Raw genomic sequence first — 17,326 nt, 5'->3', positions numbered from 1 at the left:
GCAGGTAGAGGCCTGTAAAAGGCCCACAGAGGACTATACAGGCCTGAGTGAGCCCATATGAGCCCGAGTGAGCCCTTACAAGACCGTACGAGCCTGTAGAGGCCCACATGATGACCATATGAGCCCATAGAAGCCTGCGTGAGCCTGTATGATGCTGTACGAGTACATGGAATCCCGTAGAGGCCTGCATGAGGCCCATAAAAGCCCGTATGAATCTATTGAGGACTGTGAGAGCCCATATGAGCCTACACAAATCTGTAGAGAGCAGCACGAGCCCATAGGAACCCGTACAAGGGTAGAGGCCCATATGAGCCTGTAAGCACCTGTATGAGCCCATAGAGGGCAGCGCGAGCCCATTCATGCCCACAGAGGCATGCATGAGGCCTGCAGAAGGCCATTGGAGCCCTGCACGAGCCCATAGAGGCATGCATGACTGAGAGAGCCCGAACAAGCACCGATGAGGCCATAGAGGACCTGCGCAAGCCCATATGCCCCCATAGGAGCCCATACTAGCCCAAGAAGGGTGGTGGGGGCAGTGCTGGCCCTGCCCTGCCAGCATGGGGCTGCTGCGGGGCAGGAGGCGGAAGCGACAGCTGCTCACCGGGGCGGGGCAGGTTGGGGGGGCCAGCTCCCAGGGTAGTACTGGCCAGTCTCGCCTGTCTCTCTGTCCTGCTTCTTGCTGCTCTGCCCCCCACCCAGCAGTGGCTCCCCTCCCCAGCCCCTGGCGAAAGGGCGCCTTGGTCAGCAGCAGTTCCCTCCGGAGAGCCCTGGCTGCAGGGAAGTGTGGCGGGCTTGCCACCCAGCGGTTCCAGCAGGGCAGGTGGGGAGGGGACGGCAGTGGCACAGGGCTGCTGCATTTCGCTTGGAAAGGTGGAAGTGTGGTTCCCGAGGGACAAGCATTGGAGAGTGCTTGAGGTGCCTGCGGGGAGGTGGCTGTTGAGTCCTGGGAGCTCCCTGCTGGGTCCAGGGCAGCGTCTTGCTTCTGCCCTGCAGAAGGAGACTTGGTGCACGCTGGGGGCAGTGGGCGTAGGAGCTTTTGCCCCTCCAGCAGTGCAATGCCTGAAGCTGAACTCCAGGGATGGGCAAAGCACGCTGAACTTGCACTGTGGTGGGAACACAGGAAGTCTTATTTAGCAGCCACCCTGTGTTGGAAACTTGCACGGGAGGAGCCGACGGAGGGAAGACCCAGACGCTCAATATGAGTGATCAGCGTACTTCAACTTTATTAGGCGTGGTCTTTCTTTATATAGTATAGGACTAATCAGGCTCATACATATTGCAAAGGCTGAGCTCCTTATTGGTAATAGCAATTTTGTTTACCCCAATGCCTTCTGCATTACATCACCCGCAAGTTCCCAGGACTAATCATTGATAACACATTGGAGCCAAGGACAATGTGTCCTTGGCTCTAGCTGTTTTTACTCTCGTACGGGACTTGGCTCACATCAACTGTGTGCGATATGTACTTAGTTCTGCTTCCTTTATTTGTTCAATCTTCACATGACCTCTGCCCTCAAGCCAGTCCTCCACAATTCCCCCGTTTTTATTTTGTGCGAGAAAGACTTTTTTAGTTAATTGTTCAAGCTTTTGTGTTAAGCAGCCAAAAATCACTCTTACAGCAATTAAAATTAATACAATTATGAATAGAATACGTAGCCCTTCTTTGATCAAGCCCAAAATCCAGGTACTCACATTACCAAACATCTTTCTAAACAGATCATCAAACCAATTATACTGTACGGTGATTCTCTGGGTGTGGTCCTTTAGCCATTTCAATTGCTCATGGATTGACTGTCCATGATCAGAAAGATTAAAACAACACATTCCTTCAAAATCCTCACACCCGCGTCCCTGTGCTAAAAGCAGAAAGTCTATAGCTGCTCTATTTTGCAACACTGCATGTCTCAGGCTATCCATATCCTGTGACATTTCAGAGAGAATTTGTGTAGTAACATTTGATTGCTTAACAGCCCAACAAGCAAGTTTATTTAGATTAGACATGGCATGCGCAACTGCAACATTAGGAGCTAAAGCTGCGGCGAAAAACCTTTCCGCAGGTCCCCATAATTCTACATCATCAGCACAATCTGAACCTAGTTTTTTCAATTCACGTTTGCCTCGACGATTCTTACTTCTTCTATGTTTGATTGCTGCAGTCAGATTTGACCAACGCTGATCATGTAAGTCAGGGGCAAAGAGTGTCAGGCGTCCTATATAACAAGGTCCCCCATAAGCGTTTCCTGGCACACCTTGCCATGCTCTGTCACCACAAATTAGAAAAATACCAGGAGGCAGTGCCTTAGGGGCACTCATAGGCCACATTGAGTTGTGATCATTTACTCCATAGGCCCCAAGTGGCTCACTATTATTGGAGTTATTCCACCCACAATAATTACCATTGGCGTTAAACCCTAAAGTTCTAGACGTTATGTTCGTCCAATGAGTCTTATTTTGTTTACCTTTATTTAGTATAAAACAGGTTTGTGTCCAATTATCACTAGTGTTTCCTACTGCTACTGACCCTAACAAATCTAATTCTTGTGGATCCCATGGCAACGATATATTAAGATGTTGCAGTGCAGCAACCACTCCGTCTGAGAGGTTGCTCGAGAAGGACCCACTTAAGAGAGTGAGCGAAGTTGAGTATGGGCGTAACAGCTTGACCAATTCCTTTGGAGCTCCTGTAGGCACCCCAAATAGACACGTCCGGAAGGGATCGCTTCCTGAGGCTAGAGACAAACAAAAGGTGCGCTGGTTAGTTTCGTTAGCCCATGTAACCCACATATTCTGTTGAGTATCAATCTGAGACAACATTGTAGACCCTTCAGCAATTATCATGATCAATAGGACAATTTTGCGCAGAGTTGTCTGTCCGATTCCGAGCATGGTCTTTGTCCACAGTCGCTCCTTCGTCTATCACAGGTTTCGTAAATCTGCTGGGAACCCAAACCGGTCCTGTGGGAGAAGATATACACACATAACCGCGCCCTACATATATTACCTCTGCTGGACCTATCCATACTCCCGTTTTCATGTCCCGGTATTTTACTCTAAAGGTCCGGCTACCAGCCTTTTCTTCTTCTATATGATGTTTGATTGCTGGTGGTTCTTTGTCGTCCCCGAATACACACAAATAGTTTAGTACGAATAGGGTCTTATCAATTTTTTCCTTGATGTCTAGGATATCCTTAAACTTCTCTATGTATTGTTTGACAGTGTTGTTTGCTCGTTCAACAACCGCCTGACCATTCTAGGTCGTTGGGTTTCAATGGCAGCCAAATGGTATTCGGTGGTGCTCCCTCAATTTGCAATATTCGGTTTCTTCCTTTCCTAATGAGTTCGGCCAGCGTTGAAATTTTTTCTTGAATAGTTCGTTTTGGTTGTAACGGTGGTGCTATCCATTCTAGTACAATGGGTTCCGCCAACGCTCTTTTTTCCCCCGTTTTTATTTTGTGTTGTGTAATGGCTCCCATTAGGCATTGTGGGCCACATAAAATAGTAAGATCAAGTGGCTGATTTTCCAGGCGTCGGTGCGTAGCACGCGTAGTAATTAGCGATGCAATTTCCTGGAGTACCCGTTGCTGTTCTTCTGTGAGCGTGACGGCAGCCGCTGGGTCTGTTCCCTTCAGCAAGGGGCTTAGCAGATTTAAAAGTTCATTAGGAATGCCGACAACCGGACGGATCCATTGGAGGTCTCCTAATAGTTTTTGATCATCATTGAGTGTTCTTATGTCAGTCCTGATTGTCAATTTCTGTGGTCTGATGGTGGCATTCGAAATATGCCAACCTAGATACTGCCAGGGGCTGGATTCCTGTACCTTTTCCGGGGCCACCACAAGTTCCTTTTTCTTTAATTGTGTGATTAGATCAAATTTTTGTTCAGGAGAAAAGGGGGTTTTTTGTGCCAACAATATGTCGTCCATGTAGTGATATATCATGGTCTCCGGCCACTGTTGACGTAACGGTTGAAGTGCCGCATCGACATAGAGTTGACAGAGGGTTGGTGAGTTTCACATACCCTGCGGTAGTACTGTCCATTCAAATCTTTGGTCTGGCCCCTCTCTATTGATAGCAGGGAGTGTAAATGCAAATTGCTGTTTATCATCTTCATGGAGGGCTATAGTAAAGAAACAGTCCTTTAAATCTACGATTAGCAGGTGCCAGCCTTCTGGGATCATTGCTGGGTTGGGTAACCCCGGTTGTAAAGCACCCATGTCATGCATCTGTCTGTTTACAGCACGTAGATCGTGTAAAAGTCTGTATTTGCTGGATTTTTTTCTTGATCACAAATATTGGGGTATTCCAAGGGCTGGTAGATAATCTTAGATGACCTTGTTTGTACTGTTCCTTTACTAGTTCATGTGCTTGAATGAGACTTTCCCGTTTAAGCGGCCATTGCTCTACCCACACAGGCTGATCAGTCCTCCAGCTGAGTGGGATTGGGAAAGTCCAGGCAATGGCCGGTGCTATAAAGGGTGTTCCGAGGTAAGCACCATACCCATCTGGGCAAGGATATCGCGCCCTATTAATGCTTGCACTCCTTCAGGTAGGGGTAAAATGGAAACGGAGCAATTAACCACCTTGTTCCCTATAGTCCATTGTAGCGTCGATGATTTTCGGGCGAGGGTGACCCCGCCTACTCCAGCTACCGTGGAGCTGGTCTCTCGGGTTGGCCAATGCTGGGGCCAGATCTTAGTGCTAATTAGTGATACATCTGCTCCAGTGTCCAATAAGGCATTAGTGCGTATAGATTCTTCTTTATACTTTACAGTCACGGTTTGTCGGGGCCTTTGATGCATTCCGACAGTCAGTAATACTACACTTCCAGTGGAACCAAAAGCACCATAGCCTCGTGGTTGCTCTTTCGCTGGTGCCACCCCTACGGTCAGGTGGGGAAGCGGAATAAGCTGGGCTATTCTCGATCCTTGTGGTATGTGCATAGGTGGAAACATTGCTGAAACCACAATTTGTACTTCCCCGAAATAGTCCTTGTCGATCAATCCTGTCAAAACTTGTAATCCTTTCATTGTAGCGGACGATCTTCCAATCAGTAAGGCACCTACTGGCTCATGATCAATAATTACTGGTCCGTAGACATTCGTCCGGATTCTTGTTGGCCTTGTATCCAATAAGGTGGCGTCTACTGCTGTTGCCAAGTCCAGCCCGAGACTCCCTCTGGTGGCTGGTCAAAGACAAAGGGGTTCATGCCGTTCGGAGTGGAGCTGGGCGCCGGCTGAGGTGGTTGTGTTAACTGCGGGGGTTGCTGAGTTGTTGTGGTGAATGCCGCCTTTTGTGTCGTCGCGGGGCGGCTCGTCCCGCTTCTCCGGGCATTTCCCGAGCCAGCCTTCCAGCAAGCCGCTCCATCATGTTTGTTGCTTTTGCAGTTGGGACACCATACTCTACTAGCTTGGCATTCTCTGCGAAGATGACCGACAACGCCGCATCGGTAGCAGTGTGCCGATCGTCGATTAGGGGGGGTATTTCCGCCGAGAGTTTGCAAAGGAGCAAGGGCAGCGAATACCTGTCTTTGATTCTGTTGCATATTATCCCGCAACGCCTGTGCTTGCTCTCTCATGCTCTCTCCTAATTGTTTCACCGCCTCTACTAGCATAGCTTGCGGTCCTACAGGTACCTGCGCCATTCTTTCTAGCCCCTCCTCAATAGTCCATGTTCCCGGGAGTGTGGCTAAAATACTACGCGTTGAAGGGCTACTATTCTGTATTGCACATTGTTTCAAGATAGTCCCTTTCAGGTAATCTGGTACCCCTGCTGCTTGTATAGCATTGGCTACTCTGTCAATAAACAAGCCGAAAGGCTCTTCCCGGCCCTGCTTTATTCCCATATAAGATGGGATACCCCCTGGCTCCTTTAATTGATCAAGCGCCCGCCTTGCTAGTTTCATTGATTCTTTAGCTTTATCTGGTCCCAGCAGGGCCTGCGCTTCTAAGCGGAAATACGCGCCTATCCCCATCAACTCATCTAACCTTACTCCATACAACGGGTCCCCTGGAGCCCTTATAACAGCTACCGCTTCCTGGCATACTGCGTGCCAATGCGCGTTAAACAGCAGCTGCTGATGCTGTGTTAGTATTAACTTCATTATGCTGCGTATGTCCCCCGGCAACAATATATTTGTCCCCCAAATATAATCCAACATCTGTCGGGTTGGTTCCCCCTTTATTCCCGATTTTTTTTTTTTTAAACTGCTTTTATTAGTGGTTTCTGACCATTAATATCATAGAGAAAAACTTATTTCACATTGATAGCCTGAGATGGGTGTCCTCAGATAACTGTGGCCAAAGGAAGAGGAGAAGGAGGCGAGGAGAAAAAGGGGGGGGAAGAGAGAGAGGGGGGGAGAGAGAGAGGGAGGGAGAGAGAGGGGGGGGGGGGAAGCGCTGAGGGAGGAGGGGGGATCTGCCGCATGGTCAATGTTGCTCCTTTTGGCAGGCCTGTGTTCCCAGACCCTCCCTGGGCAATAGTAAAGGTTCGGATCGAGGGGGGGCGATGGGTATGGGGACACCTCTGCATGCGGGGGTTCCTTGAACCCATCGGGGCTTCCCAAACGCTCTGCGGCGGCGGCAGCTACTTTTTTTTTTTTTTTTTTTTTTTTTTTTTTTTTTGAGGTGCGAGAGCATTAGTAACTGCCCTCCACGGCTTCATCAGCTTTTTTGCTGTCTTGTTGTCACTTATTACTTCATCAAACAACTTGTCCCCAAATTTTTTCCATTCAGTTTGTTCGAACATGGTATCTGGGTTAACAAAACACCCCTTAGCCACTCCGTAAGCTAACAGCCCTGGGAGTTCCTTATGACATTCTATTCCTTGAGTACCCCGCTTTTCTAAAAAGCATCTTAACAAATCATAAGCCGCTTGTCGCTCCGTGGTTACTCACTTACCGTTGCAACCTTTGCAAGACCTGCGGCGAGACTTTCTGGCAGGACCCCTTCTCGTCCTGGGCATGGACCCCCTTTGTTTGTGTCCTCTCCACCTCCTCTGTAACTCTGGCACGTAGACCCCCTTTTGTGTCTCGTCGCCTTTAGCACAGCAGGACCAGCTGTCTCTAGCACTCTGTCGACTCCTGAGTTTTTAATCACCGAGTCCCTGACCGGCAGGGTCCCTGTTCGGGCGCCATTTGTTGGAAACTTGCACGGGAGGAGCCGACGGAGGGAAGACCCAGACGCTCAATATGAGTGATCAGCGTACTTCAACTTTATTAGGCGTGGTCTTTCTTTATATAGTATAGGACTAATCAGGCTCATACATATTGCAAAGGCTGAGCTCCTTATTGGTAATAGCAATTTTGTTTACCCCAACGCCTTCTGCATTACATCACCCGCAAGTTCCCAGGACTAATCATTGATAACACATTGGAGCCAAGGACAATGTGTCCTTGGCTCTAGCTGTTTTTACTCTCGTACGGGACTTGGCTCACATCAACTGTGTGCGATATGTACTTAGTTCTGCTTCCTTTATTTGTTCAATCTTCACATGACCTCTGCCCTCAAGCCAGTCCTCCACAACCCTGCAGGCTCAGGGAGCCTGAGTGCTATGCAGACTTTTTTGGGGGGGCAGCTATCAGAAGGGCAGCAGCCCCACTCTCCGCACAGCCAGGGCCTATCCCATAAAGTACCGCAGGCTGGCATAGGTCTGCTCTGCTAACACTCAAAGCAGCACATGGTAGAAGAGCTCCTGGTTGTAGCAGGAGGCGTAGAGCACCAGGGCAGCCAGCACGCAGCCAACCAGCTCCAGGCAAAGAGCAAGTGGAAACACCTGTGGGCCAGCGGAGGCATGGGGGCTGGGCAGGGCAGAGGTATCCCACCCGTGTCTTGCCCAGGAGCCACATGGGACTGCTCAGGGGGACCCCCCCCCCCAATTTGCCCCCAAGGCACTTCTCATTTCTCCCTTGGGGAGGGCAGGAACTGAGTTGCTACAAGAACAGAAGGAGACCCCAGTGCAGGGAAAAACACACCCTGGATTTCCCAGGTTCAAAGCCCACAGGCAGCGAGCGGGAAGTTAACAGCCTGGAGCTCAGGAGTCCTGTCAGCTACAGCAGACGTCCATCCACACCACTCGCTGCACAGCAGCCTGGAGGAGGGCCTGGGCGTGGGGGACCTGTGGGGCATCTCACTGCAGCCAGGTAGTGATGGCACACAGCTTTGCCAGCGTTTCCCTCTCCCGCAGGTCAACACAGAGAGCGGGGTCACTTATAGGGCCCTTGTCACCTGAAGAAGGGTATTTTTGTGGGAGTTTGAAAGAATTCTCAGTGAATATGACTTTGCGCCAAAGGATGAAGTGTATTTTCACACACAGAACAACAACCATGCATAGTAATACCATTTATGCTAGCAATTCTTGTAAACTACCTCAGCTCTCTAATACCTAGCTATTATATCACCGCAAGGTATTTCTTTTCCTGCTATTTGGGGACCTGGTACCTTGCCTCAACCCTGATTACTGTGGGGTGCCCCCACTCTCCTCAGACCAGTCAGGAATTTCGCGCTCGCAGTGAATCTGGCAAAGACCTCAAAATGTTGGAGGAAGAGTAGGCCTTTTATAGCTTACGCTGGCTCTGGGGATTTTTCACAGCACAATGATAGATGCAGTATGTGCTGTGCCTACATCAAGGTAATGGCAGAGGATGGCCATTTTTAGGTCAGCCAGCCTGGGGTTTTGTGGGTCCACATGTCGGTCTTCTCACAGCCCTGGCAGCAAGGCTGGGACAGCTGGTGTTGGTGCCAAGGAGGGGTAATTGTGTGGGGCTGTAAAGTCCCCCCTGCCTCCACTGTGCACAGGAGCACAGCCCCAGCCTTGGCCAACCACTGCATGGAGCCCTCACCGCAGCGAGAACCTGACAGCCTGGACAGGATTTGGCGCTGCCTCTTCCCCCACCACCAGCTGGGCTTCCAGCAGCTCTGGCAGCACAGACTCTGCCGCCTCGGCCTCCTGCTGTCTGCTGCTTACCACAGTCAGCAGGGCTTGGACAAGTACAGACCTCCATGGCTACTGGGACTCACACAGGGATTTGGTCTCCTGTCCTGACACATGCTGCACAGACCCCCCCCCCCGATGCCCTCCCTCGTGCTGGTGTCCCCTCCCGTGACTCCAGGTGCATTACAGATCCCCTGGATACCCCTGTGAGGAGAGAGGTTGCTGGTCCCCACTCATTAGGCATTTTCCAGCTTCTGCTCCTCCACGTCCTCTCACAGTTGCCTTATTTCACGATGCAGCACCTGGGAGAGGGAAGGGTCACTCTCCATGGGCCCACTGCAGCCCCCTCCAAGCCCTCCTGCCAGTGGCTGCCCCCTCCACTTCCTGTCCTCGACCCCTCAGCACTACACCTCTACTCCTGCTCATGCAGCTGCTTCTTCAGCTGAGCCGAGCTCTGTTTCTCCTTTGAAAGAAGGGACTCACAGTGTGGGGAGCTGAGCTGGGAGCTGGGCAGCCCCCTCCTCGTCCAGCCCTAGGGCTGTGTCCCCTTGCGACTCCCCTGCTCCAGGGTACAGGGAGGGCTGGCAACGGACAAGGCCAAGCAAAAGGGAGTCATGGCCCCTGGGGCAAATGCCCTCTCCAGACCCACCGCTGGGTGTGTGTGTGTGTGTGTGGGGGGGGGGGGGGGGGGGTTGCACAGAGCACAGTGCTGGCACCCTGCTGCTGACACCCTGCTGCTGACACTGCCAGCATGGCTTTCTTTCTTTCCTCTTCCTCCCCAAGTTCCCACAGCCTCGTGGCTCTCTCCTCCTTGGCTGCCTCAAGGTATTCCAGCAGGAGAGGAGGGGAAGAGGAGCACCAGCAGGATATAGGGGCTCTCCTGTGAGACCTCCTCCCAGCAACAGGCCCGCCCCCCCCCCCCCCCCGGCCACTCTGGTGCTGCCCCCTCACACTTGGCTCCCTCTCTATTTTACTCAGCACTAAAACAACTGTCTCCTGGTGACGTGAATTACAACTGCTGTGTACTGCCGGTGCTCACTGCCAGTTGGGACAATATGGGCAGAGGAAGCGACACGGATCAGTGACGGCTGTTGTGGGACAGGATGCTCCTACGAAGGAGCCTTTTGCTGACGGTGGTGGGATAAAACCCTGGATCCCCCGTTTCCATCCAAAGCGACCCAAAGGAGCAGCAACTTCTGCTGTGTCTTCCTAGAGAAGCCGCCTCTGGGAAGCCCTGGCAGCTCTGCTAGGGGATGCTCAGGGAGAGCCTTTCCCTCCCAGAAACTGCCAGGGCTCCCTGGCAGTCCTCCCTGCCACACTCTCTGCAGTAAGAGACTTTTCCTGGCCTGCAGCTGATTGCGTGGAATAGTGGGAGCCAACCCCCCCGTGCTGTCTGCACTCGCTTGCATAACATCCAAGGCTGGCGCCTGACCCTTTTGTCTTTGCCTTTTGCTAAGCCGGGGGGGGGGGGGGTGAAAGGAAGCATTCGCAAAGGAAGGAAAGGGGGCACAAGGCATGTGTCTCTTGCCCTGTGTGAGCGGGGAGGCTCCCGGGGAGGGCTGGGCAGCTCCCTGACAAGACCTGCTTTCCCGCGGTCTGCAGTAACTCGCTTGCTTTGTTGGGGCAGCAAGTCCACGAGATGCAGCTTCCGAGGGAACAGGTGGCTCACAGAGGGCCAGCAGTGTGAAGAAGGTGGAGCATCAGGAAGGCAGGTTTGGCACAGCTCCTGCCAGCATCTTCTGCTGTGACTTTCAGCCAGGCTGGTCACCTCCTGCTGATCTGCAGGCTGCTGCTGCTCAGCTGTAAAACTGGGGTGTTGACCCTCTGTGCAGGACTGCAGACTTTGTGGGTAGGACCCCTGAAAAGGCACTTCCTGGGGGTCACTGGTGGGGTTTTGCTGTTCACCCCACCACCCATCCCTTCCCAGGGGCTTGCTGGTTAAGCTTCTCCACTCGAAAGCCCCTTTCTCCAGGGGGTAACTGGGCTGCCTCAGCTAGCGCAGGACTCCCAGCATCTGTCTCATGGTGCGCCGGGGCCTCTGGTAGCTCTGGCCTGGCCCCTGGAGCAATGGTAAAACACAGGTGTCCCTGCAGCCATCCATTCTGGGTTTATGCTTTCGTGTAAAGCTGGGAACAAGCCCCAGAGGCTCTCCCCTCACTCCAGGGCTATTGCTCAGCCCCACAGCATTGACACCTGAGGTGTAACACAGGGCTTGGCTTCCTCGAAGTCTGTGGTTCCCTTCAGGAGGAGAACTCAACTCAACTGCTGCCCACACCACCTAGTCACAGGAGGGTGTTGGTGTTTCTCCATAGTGAGCTGATTTCCCTCCCTCATCTCTGGTTCTGCCTTTTTCAAATGCGGTGGGAGGCAGGGGATGCATAGAACCTCTGAGCAGAAAAAAAGGCCTTTCACTAGCACCAGGACTCAGATGTGGGGGTGTCAGGTATTTCATAATCCAGACTTTCCTCTTCTCAGTAGCACTGAGAGTCCCCTTCACGGGGCAGAGAAGACAGCCATGCACTTCTGTCCGTTCCCTCCCATGCTGTTCATTTACAAGCAGAAATACAACCTGTAGACAAACCAGTGCCTGCGCTTCCGGCTACGTGGGTACTGCTGTGGGCCTGCTCCCTCCCTGACCATTCACTGCTGTTGTGTTCAGCATTCAGCCGGAAGTGTCCCCAGGACACGGCTGGCCTTTACGAGAGTCTTGGGGCCAGGCGGGCCTTAGGCTGCCTGCACGCATCCAACCAACTGCTGTCACCGTGCAGCACATCTACAAGGCAGTCTCTCCATTCCGGACCATCAGCAGCACCCACTGAGATTTCACTGTCTCTGTAAATCTGCTGGGCTGGGATGTGGCCATGGGGAAAAGCTAGAACAGGGACGTGCTTGTCCTTGGGCACCCTGGTCTTCTGTGAGCACTGCCATAGAGGATATTTGAAGGGTCATAGAGGTTTTAGTCTCTCGAGACCTGTTTAGTGCTTTTTGGCCATGCATCTCAGGGCAATTGACCCCCCCCCCCCCCCCCCCCGGCTTCACTGTAACCTGCGTGACAGAAGCATGAGGCCTTCTTCCCCGCCTGGTAAAGGGGACTCAACATTAGTGAGAAAAGGAACATGTGTGGCATATGAAACATCTGATACGCCACACAATTCAGGCCCCTGGAGAAACATCTGAAAAGGGACTGTCAGAGATTAGGTAGGCAACTGGGCCGCCAAAGAGAAACTCCTTCACCCAGCTGCGACCAGGGATTGTGGGCATGCAGTAGCCACTCGAGCTCATTTGAGTCCCGCTCCCAGGAAAAGACAGGTCTGCAGGTGCTGGCAGACAGCAAACCCCCATGAGAACAATGCCAGATGAAAGCTGAGGTCTTGCTGTGTGGACAGCAAAGGACAGTGCAGCTGTTCCCCTTTGGTCCAGAGGAAAACTCTGTGGAGGGCCTCTCCATCAGCACAGAAAGTTTCTAGGGCAGTGCCAGAGGCACCAGCAAGGAGCCCAAAGGCAGGACGGTGGGTGAGAGAGCCCCTTGGCCACAGCCTTGCTCTTCGCCCCCCCCCACATGTCACTGCATCTCCCTCCACGTTGCTGAGCAGTGTGCAGCACAGCCTCCTTTGGCAAGTGCTACACACAAGCTCAGCACCAGGAGACTTGCCTTCCTGTGTCCATACCTGAGGTTTGCAGAGCCCAGTCTGGCATCTGCACGGAGCCTTCCGCAGGCCTGTCAAACATATCGCATCTCATTTGCTGAACTTCCTGGCAAAGACAGAAATGGACACAGAAAACAACCTCCTCAGCGGGCAGCTCTGGATGACTACTGGGTCCTAGCACAGAGCCAAGGGAAGAGCCTGCGTCAGCAAATGCAACACAGACCTTGTCCCAAGAGCGCCAAGGCACAGTGCTTCCTGAGGAGAAACGCGAGGACTCAGGAAGCACATCCCTGTCCACAGCCATAGCGTGCACATAGGTCAGGTCTGACCCCTCTGTCTCCACCCTCCACACTCGCTAGCTCAGGCCCTGCCAGCACCCGCTGGTCCCAGGAGGGCACCTGTGTCTCACCACTGCTCCAGGGGCCAGCCCAGAGCTACCGGAGGCCCCACACACACCAAGAGAAGGATGTCAGGAGTCCTCTGATGCCTGAAGGGGCCCGCCTAAACATGCCTAGCAGAAGGGGCTTTACAGCAGAGAAGCTCCACCAGCAAGCCCCTGGGAAAAGAGTGGGGGCTCAGGCAAGCAAGAAAACCCCACCAGCATCTCCAAGAAGGCTCTTGCCAGGGGTCCTGCTCATCCAAGCCTTCTTGCACAGAAGGTAGCATCACCTGCTTCATATGACCAAGCTCCACATTCAGGCGAGACAGCTCCTCCTTCAGAAGCTGCATCTGTTTGCTCTGTTCTGCCAGCAAACTCAGCAGCTCCCTGCAGAGACCCAGCAGCAGGTGTCAGAGAGGTGCCCAGGCCCTCCTGGGAGCCATTCACTTGCTGCTGGGCTGTATTCCCTCCCTGCACCATCTCTTGTGCCAAGCAACCCTTGGGTGATTCCAGTTTGCTGACGTTATTTCCCTCTGGCCTCCAGCAGGGCATGACAAGCCGGTGGAGTGGGGCAAAGGCACTCAGCTTCTGGAACAATTTCACTGATGGGAGAAAGGCAGGAGAGAGGCAGAGAGACCGCACAAATTATCCAAAAGAGAACTATTCTGCTCTTGACCATTCCACCCTTTTCCTGCATACAGAATTATTCTGCTCTTGACCATTCCACCCTTTTCCTGCATACAGAATAGCTCCATCCTCTTGCTGTGTTTTTTCCCCAATCAGAAACTGTGCCCTTCTTTAGTGGATATGCACAGTCTCAAACTGTTTATTGACACAGGTTGGGGAGAGAGAGGAATTGGCTGTAGCGAGTACAGCCCATGAGTATATGTTCAGTTGGGGCTGAGGCTGGTGGTACCCCCCCAATCAAAGTGTTACCTTGGGAAAAAAATGGGACATTGTTGAACAGCTACAGAGTAGACATGAGATAAATTGCCGTCTCCCCAGGTGATCACATGTGGCGGACTGATGAATGAATTTTTTGCCTTAAACATTTCTTGGTGCATGGGGTGCAGGCAGGCCACAACCCCGAACAAGCCATCTGTCCCTGGCGGAAACAGGACTGGGCTGCTGCTGTTACAAGACAACCCTGAGAAGCTCAGAAAGAATGTTTGAAGTAGGTAGATTTGGATAACTTCTATCTTAGATAGAATTTGCTTAGCATGAGTAGCCGCACACTTGCTTAGCATGAGTAGCTAAATTTGCTGAAGCCTTAGGCCGCGCTCCTAGTTCGTTAAGAAAAGGCCTCAGAGCTGGTGCAGGCTGGAAAGATAAGGGAGTTACAAGCAGTCTGCATTCCTGTGCCCCACTCTCCAGAAGGGAGGATGCCAAGGCTGAGAAATAAGGCCTGTTTGGGCGCCAAGACCTTGGGAAGTAAAAAAAGCTTCCTCTCACTGTTGAAACAGTGATGATTAAGGGGTCTGGATTATGTCCTCTTCCTCAGGGCCTTAGAAGATAACACCTACTGACCCAGCTGGGGCAGTGTTAATTAATTGACCAGGACCTTGAGAAGCAGGGGTGGGACCCAGGGAAATGTGAAGAAATCATTAACCAATCAGTGTAAAAGAGGAAGGAAGTCACAAATATGGCAAATAAGAGGAAGGAAGTCACAAATATGGCAAATTTGATTGTATAAATGCTACCTGAAAAATTGGGGGGGGGGGGGGGGGTGCTCGATTTGTGGGAAACCACCAAGCACCCAGGCTTGCGCAACTCTGAAATAAATAAACAAATGTCTCTCCTGAGTGTGTAATTATTGCCTCATTGCACACCGGGCAACGAATCCGCTTTTCGGACAACAGTTTTCTGGTGACCCAGGTGGGACCCTCACTGTAAAGCCTTGCCCGGATCGTCTTGCCAGTTCTGGCGGGGAGACGCTGCTCATCGGACTCCAGCGCGCACCGACCGTTTTGTTCGGGGACTCCGTGAGCACCCTCCCTGGTCGGAACAGGTAAGCGACTCAAAGGTGCAACGCAGTAATTATTAAGAGACATTGCATAAAGGGTATGATACAAGGGTAGTTGGTTGTGGTAACCAAAGGTAAGCTTTGTACATGTTTGGACAGTGACGACTGGAGTGTACGAAAGTGTAATTGGTAAGAACGTTCTTTTAAGGGTGGTAATATGGGAACAGGACAATCTGTGGGGGTATCCTCCTGTTCTCCTTTAGGATGCATCCTGAAACATTGGAGTAAGTTTGGTGGGAATCCTTTAACAAGGAGAAAATTAAAGGAATACTGTACTCAGTGGTGGCCAATGTATAAACTGGAGGATGAGGAAAAATGGCCAGAAATGGGAACGCTAAACTATAATACAATCTTGCAACTTATGTTGTTTTGCAGAAGGCAGAACAAATGGGATGAGGTCCCATATGTAGATTTGTTCTTATCTCTGAGAAATGATCATGAAACTAGAAAAAAATGTAAGCTGTTGATCTCTGATTCAAATGTGTTAATGATGATGGGAAACAAAGAGAAAATGCCTCTGTGTTGCTCTGCTTATAGCATTGGGAAAAGATGTTTAAAAGTGGGTGATGAGGAAGAGGATGTACAATTATTGGTCTCTCCGGAAAGAGATCAAGATAGTGTCGATAGCAGAAATAAGGGAAGTGAGGCATGTAGCCCGATTGCAGGCAGAACTCGGGCTACTCGGGCTCAACAAAATCCCGCGATTCAGGCCCCGCTGCGTCAAGCAGTCGGACCAGACGGGATGCCTGTGTATGTGAAGGTCCCTTTTTCAACTACAGATTTAATGAATTGGAAGGAGTCTGCCGGGTCGTACCGAGAAAATCCAGAGAAGATGTATCAATCCTTTAAAATGATAATTGAGAATCATAATCCAGATTGGCAGGATTTACAGGTGCTTTTAAATACTTTGCTTGCACCTGAGGAGAAAAGAATGGTATTAGACAAAGCTCAAGAGGGGAATGAAAGATAAAATGCCAGAGACGGACCAGACCGTTTTATGCCGGCCCGGGAACCGGGTTGGGATCAAAACACAGGGGCAGGCAGGTTAATGACTAAACGGTACCAACAGTTAATATTATATGGGGTAAAGCATGGAGTACCTAGGCCCAAAAATATTGCGAAACTATATCAAGTCGCACAGGGTAAGACTGAGGATCCCTCGGCATTTTACGAGCGGTTATGTGAAACTGCCCGAAAATGGACAGACTTGGATCCCGAGGACGAAGCAAATAAAATGACTTTTACTACATTATTTGTAGGACAATCAGCACCAGATATAAGGAGAAAGCTTCAGAAAGTAGATGGTATGTCGGGGATGTCGATATCGCAATTAATAGAAATTGCAGATAAGGTGTACAATAACAGGGAAGAAGTGGAGAGAAAGGAAAAACAAAAGGAGAAACTGAAAGATAAGAGGCAAAATGCTGCAATCTTGGCAACTGCATTTGCCCAGGCACAAACTCCCTCTCAGGGAAGGGGTTTTCCGAAAGGACAAGGACGTGGAAGAGGGCATAGAGTAGGAGGGAATTTGGGAGATAGAATTCCGCTAAGGAGAGATCAGTGTGCAATTTGCAGGGGGAAGGGGCACTGGAAAAAATGAGTGCCTGAAGAGACAAACAGATCATTGGAAGCCTCAGTCTGCATCTGTTCCAGAGGCAGATTTGCTCATGATTGGTACAGAGGATTCAGACTGATGGGGACCGGGAGTTGAGGAATTGGATTCCCCAGCCGAACCCCTGGTTTCAGTAAAGCTGGGGAACGAAACAGTTAAATTTTTAGTAGACACTGGAGCAGCATATTCAGTACTAAATAGCTGTAAGGGACCAATGAGTAAATTCTCTATGCCAGTAATTGGGGCCACGGGAAAGCGAGAGGTCAAACCTTTCTTTCAACCAATTAAATGTGAAATAGGAAACAGGGTGTTAACACATGAATTCTTATACATGCCAGAATGCCCATTACCCCTAATGGGGAGGGATTTACTGAATAAACTGGGGGCACAGATAACCTTTGATCAAAACAAAGTTAAGGTGCACATTCCACAAAGTAACGCCTGGAAGGCACAAGCATATATGTTGCAGAAAGCACTGGATTCCGAACAGGTGGAGGATGGACCAAGCGAAATTCCCTCTGAAGTAATGGACGCAGTAATCCCTTTTGTGTGGGCAACGGAGAAATCTGGAAAAGCCAGATGTGCAGAACCGGTAAAGGTGGAATTAAAACAAGGAGCTAAACCGGTAAGGTGCATCTTTATTACCACTTCATGAAGAGGGGAGGTTGGCTCATGACTGTCTGCAAACTATTGAGCGAGTATATTCCAGCCGTCCAGATTTGAGAGATATTGCGGAA

The 17,326-nt window shown here is 51.0% G+C and overlaps 1 long non-coding RNA gene across 1 annotated transcript; it reads right to left on the bottom strand.

Moving 5' to 3' along the window:
- Positions 1-1,622: 1,622 nt before the first annotated feature.
- LOC135324226 (uncharacterized) lies at positions 1,623-7,509 on the bottom strand. The gene is made up of 2 exons (XR_010385581.1): positions 6,897-7,509; positions 1,623-2,955 (listed from the first exon to the last, which is right to left on the bottom strand). It is a non-coding gene; the product is annotated as an uncharacterized LOC135324226 (long non-coding RNA).
- Between the last annotated feature and the right edge of the window lie 9,817 nt (positions 7,510-17,326).

This window comes from Dromaius novaehollandiae, chromosome W (assembly GCF_036370855.1).
Source record: "Dromaius novaehollandiae isolate bDroNov1 chromosome W, bDroNov1.hap1, whole genome shotgun sequence".
NCBI lineage: Eukaryota > Metazoa > Chordata > Aves > Casuariiformes > Dromaiidae > Dromaius > Dromaius novaehollandiae.
The sequence above is the reverse complement of the archived record's forward strand: the minus strand, read 5'-3'. Positions and strand labels throughout refer to the sequence as shown.